Here is a 6,000-nt window from a genome sequence, read left to right on the forward strand (position 1 = left end):
TGCCTAAAAAATATTTTCTCAGTACCATTTCTACAAACAAGAAGATTATGAACTATTATGGAATTGATACTTAGGACTATCTTAAACTAATATACTCCTTCTATTATGTAATTAAACTCTTTCTGCTTTATTTTAAAACCAGTATTGCTTTGAAACCATTTCTCCTTTCATTTCTAAAGTTCAGCTTTGAAAGCTTGACAATACCACTACACTACATAGGCTTCACATTTCACTATGGAAGGCTTGGATCATACCGTTCATATTGTATATAAAATACAATAAGTGTTTTTACATACTGCTTTTAGCTGCTATATTCTGCAATGAACTTAGTTTTGCCCTTCTTTCGTGATGGTTGTGTTATTCATAGATTATACATAACTACAACTCTTGCTTTTGGCAGTAAATCAAGACTTAGTTGTAATTTTCCAGCTGTGAAAAAGTTGCCTTGTTTTTAAAAGGGTTTCATGAATTAAAACCTAAGTAAAACTAAGCTTATTAGTGACAGACCTGCTTTTTTCATGTCCTTCCCTTCACCATCTCCCACCCTCACAATCCCTCCCCTGTCTACCTATTCCCATAAGGGTGCTTATCTTTCAGCAAGGAGAATCTTTAAAAAAAAAAAGAGAGAGAACTGCCGTCTTTAATGTGTATATAGTGGTTGTTAATACTAGAGCTTTTCTTTTCCTCTATAGGTTTTTAGGAAAAGCAGTTTGGCTTGGATTTGTATAGCTAGCTGAAACTTTTTGTGCTCATGGACTTGTATGTCCTGTGTGTACAGTAGGTGTCACCTGTGTGTGTAAGTGAATTGAAAGCATGCCCATTCACTAGATCTCTTAGAAATAGGAGGGAAAGGATCACTGCTGGCTCACTGGGGTAGATGTGTAGATCTGTCAACACATATTGAAAGCCCCCATTTTCACAGATTTATAACATTAATAATCCAGATGCAATCATTGGAAGTATTTAATATGCAATAGATAGCACCTTAACTAATTAATGTGAGTATGAAGAATTCTCTGATGTATTCAATAAGAAGTGTAGGAGCTCTTCAAGCATCTAACTTGAGTTGACGTTTTATTTCATTTACTTTCTCTGTCAAAAATCCTCTCACAATGGAATTGAAGTCTGTTAATGAATGATACATCTGGGCCTATTCATCTCTGAAGCTTGTAGATGGTACAAAAAATGCTTCAGATCTACAGATGTGTATTTGAATGGTAGAAGCATTATTTATAACTAAAGAGTATTGTATTACACTAACATTAAGTAAATGCTCTAGTAACTCATATATGTTTTTGCAGGTACGAAATCAAGATATAAGCACTGTATACTGTGGCAATTGTATGTATAATTTACATAATTGATGCATGAATCAATTTTTATATGATTAAATGATTATTTATTATAGTTGATTTAAGTGTTTAAATGTAAAAAAATAAATGAGGGAGAGTGGAAGGAAAATGGGGACCATGTCATGAGAAAGGGTATCAACGTTTGTGAAGTTATGCACCTTCTATCTAGTGAATATAATGTAACCCTTCTATTAAGCACAATAAAAAATTATTAAAAAAATAAAAAATTCAGGTCATTAGCCTAAATTAAAATGTTAATTGATAATAAGGAATTTCTAAAAACGCATTTTAACAAGTATATATATATGATGTAATAATGGTTAATTTTGGAAGTATAAATTGAAAAGTGTTTCCAATCATAGTTGAGCAAATTAGTACTATCTTGCTTGTATAACTTTCATCGAATAGTAGTCAATAAATTCATTTAATTGTGTGATTCTGTTTTCATAATGTATGTTTTACTGTAAATGTGACGAACATGGGGTTACAGTTGCATAAGTAAGGCAATGAGTACATTACTTTTTAACAGCGTTAGCCCTTCCCTCAGTTTCTCCCCATGTGCCCTGTCTCCCCTAACCCCAAGTGTCCCATTCATTTCTAACATAGTGTTCACTGACTTTCACTGTGGAATTGGTTCACTCTTTGTTCCACTGTTTCTGGGATTCCTTTGCCTTCCCTAATTAAGATGAACCTCTTTACATGGCAAAAGGAATAGAAATAATGTCCTTAATGTACTATGCTATCTCTCATCTCTTTTTCTGTCCCTTGGTTATCTCATATTGTAACAATATCTCACTTTATCTGATATATTGGATATATTTGTATTTGGTTATTTGAAATTGGATGGGGAAGGGGGGAAAACAAGATAGGGGTAGGGGTGGGGAGAGGGAAAAGGGGACCAAGGCATGAGAAAGGGTATCAATGTATGTGAATTAATGCACCTTCTATCTGGCAAATATAATGTAACCCTTCTATTAGTTACAATAAAAATATATTGGAAAAAAGTGACAACAGGGAATAAACCAAAGGAAAGAAATGAAAATTAAAAGAGAAAAGGAATACCTGCACAAATTACAATAAAACTCCTCTTGTTTCCTTTTCTTGGATTTCATTTTGATAGGCATCATTTTATATTGTCATATGTACATAGCTATTGAGTTATTGTGATCTCTGCTAAGAATACCCTCGACATAATTTTGTTCTTATAAATGAGGGAAATCATAGATTTAACTTCTGCACATCTATAATCAATTTTGCCACTATCATTTATTGAAATGGCTGTCTCTCTTCTATCCTACATTTTTTTTGCTCCCTTTGCAAAGTTTAGGTGGCCATAGGTCTTTGGGTTCATTTCTGGCTCTTTTTATTCTTTCTGTTATTCCTCTGTCCTGTTCATGGGCCAGTGCCAAGTTCTTCTTATAACAACAGCCTTCTAATTAATATTCTTCCAGCTCTATCCTGCTAAGGATTGTTTCTCTTACTCTGAGTCCTCTGTAATTCCACATTAACTTTTGGATTGCTTATTCTATATCATAGAAGAATGTTCTTGAGATTTTGATGGGTATTACGTTGATTCATAGACCACGTTGGGCAGGAAATACTGCCATTTACACAATTTTAATTTTTCCCAATTCAGGAGCATGTAAGGTTTTTTCCAAGGACTTGTGTCTTTCATAAGAAAGAAGAGGGTAATTCCTATTCTGTGATGTCTGCTCTCAATTGTGGGCATCTGCCCCAGGCTAGAATTGTCATACCAGCACTTGAAAACAAATGACAGTGATAGAGATGGGGACATTTTCATTTGCAATAAGAATCAGGGATTTGCTAGATTATCTTGAAGTTATGTAAGTCTTTATGTTTCTTTGGTATGCACATGTATTAGTGAGACACTCTGTTACAGACGAAAAGCCACAAATATGCAAATGCACAACTAAACAGAAGTCTCCTGGGCAGATCATCTTCTGCCATATGGGCTCTTTGATAGTGCTGAGCTGCCTGGACATATCTGGGTTGTGAATATGTCACATAAAAGAATGACACAGGTCTTAGTTGGAAACAGCAATTAGTACTCCAGAGTAATAATGCGTGTGTGTGTATGTGTGTGTGTGTGTGTGTGTGTGTGTGTGTGTGTGTGTGTGTGCCATTCCTAGGGCATGAAATCAATGCCTGAAGACTGTCCTTGAGCTCTTTTTGCTCAAAGCTAGTGCCATGTCAGTTGAGTCACAGCTTCTCTTCCAGCTTTTGGCTGGTTAATTGCAAATAAAAGTCTCACAGAATTTCCTGTCTGAGCTGGCTTCAAACCTTGATTGTCAGAGATCAGCCACATAAGTTCTTAGGATTACACAAATGAGCACCCAGCTTACAAATAGAATTTTATCAATGTTCTCAAAACATAGGTTTTTCTGCAGAAAGCTGTCAGACTGCTGGCCTAGGGAGGAGGGAATGTAACTGCAGCCTTTTAGGGCAGTTCTCATGACAGTGACTCCTGCTGATTTTAATAACATGACTTCATTGTCTGCAATGACAGCTGAAATGGAGGAGATATGGGAAGGCTGGAGTAAAGAATTCACCAACTTGGAAAGGACAAGCTGTCTAGAAGGAAATGGAGTCCTCTCCTACTAACAGGCAGAAGAAAATCAGTCAACAGTACATAGAAGATAAAATAATAAAATTGAATTATGCCTGGTGCAATAGGGATAGAGGTCAGTGTAGAGGACACAGAGAACGTTGATGTGCCTACCCAGACTCCCCTCACCCATTACTGTCCTCCTGACTCCCTAGCCCAACTTGTCAAGTTCATTTCTAGTGTCACTCTGGTGGTTCACTCTTTATTCCAATGTTTCTGATTCTTTCTCCAAACCATGATTCAGAGGCAAAATCCAGCCTGTTTTGATGAATAAAGTTTTACTATAAGACAAAAATAATCATTTCTTATGGCTACATTTTCCTTGTTCTCTTCCTCCTGTATGTCTATTTATCCTGGATATTCTCTTTTACATGCCATAAATTCTTTCCCTGCCTGCCATACTTCCAGTTTTATTTCAACATATCAGTTCATTCATGTGTACATTCTCTTCATTCCTTCACTGAAGAGAAAGGAGGGTTGTCTAAGTTCACTGAAATCTCAACAGAGAAGAAATTAGCAAAGAATGCAAAATGGTATGCAAAGGCACTGCAATCTAATAGTCTCCCAATATTTGTCACAAAATGAGGACTTATATTTTAATGAATAATATGTAAACAGTCCTAATAATGAAATTCCTCAAATAAATAAGATGGAAAAAAATCTCAATATAAACTAATGAATATTTTGATCTATCTTGATTAACATACTGAGATATTAAACATACATGCAGTATAAATACATTTTCATTTGTTAAATGTATGCCCTCAAAAAATAATATGGACACAATATGTTTGCCACAATTTCTTATATTTTCTATGATATATTTACTTAATAGAAATATACAGTTGTTTTTATTGGATCTATAAAAGTGAAAAGAGTCAATCCAGCCTGGAAAGTTCATGAGACTATTATTTCTACTTCAACACGAACAAGCTAGAAATGGAGTCCTAGTCATGGTAATGGAGCCTTGAGTGAAAAAGCTAAGACACCAAGTTCAAGGATACATGAATACTTTAACCTAGTATCAGAAGAATCATGGGAACAAAATCCAACAGACAATAAATGACTGCGATTGTGTCCATATTTCATAAATATGTCATTTTGTAGAAGTAAGGTGAACTCAGTAAGTCAACATATTTGAAACAATAACTAATGTTTTCCATATCAAATTAAGAGATTTTGAATATGACAGTTAAAAATGTGCATGCTTCAACAAATTGTAAAATGTGACACCATTATAAGACATGATATCATGTATATTTAATGAATGCATTTCTATATACCAAATTAAGGAGGAGTTATTAAATAACAATGAATTAGAAGGCTTGCCCAGGTAAAGAGGAGCAATCTATGATGTATTACATACTTTACTCAGATGTATTACATACTTTACATACAGAAACTCAAAGATCTTATACACTGTTATTCTGAACTGAAGAGTATTCTTGGAGTGTATGGCTGTCTTCCTAAAGCTAAATCAGAAAAGCACCATGAGAAGGATGAGGAAGAGGGAGGAGATGGACAGTGGAAAATCAGAAGGAGAAATTCAGACAGACATACAGAAAAATGGCCCAGAAAAGACACTCAAGATTAATACAAAAGGAAAATCTGTGACTAAAAATATAGAAATTATGAACAAAACAGTCTCTTAAGAACCATACCGAAAGGTAAAACTTTGTGAAGAAGAAAATGTTAAGGAAATGTATCTGTACAGCATGGAACTCTGCAGAATGGAATTTGCCATAGTGGAAGATTTAGAAAACTGAGAATAGACAACACTGAAAATTAACTTAGAAAAGGAAGAGAAGATCAAGTGCAGGTTAAATAGGAGGAATAAAAATTATATAAAATATTTTAATTTAAATAGTGATCACCACCACAAGTGTCTACAACTGCCTGAAAATTGAGCAATATATTCTTACTCAGTGAACGAAATATCCTGAAATACAAATTAACAATGGAAAACCGTGAATCTTTAAAACACAATCAATACAAAAATCAATGAGTGTAATCATAAGAAAG

This window comes from Megascapheus bottae, chromosome 1, assembly GCF_031878675.1.
Source record: "Megascapheus bottae isolate mThoBot1 chromosome 1, mThoBot2.hap1, whole genome shotgun sequence".
In the NCBI taxonomy this organism is placed as follows: Eukaryota; Metazoa; Chordata; class Mammalia; order Rodentia; family Geomyidae; genus Megascapheus; species Megascapheus bottae.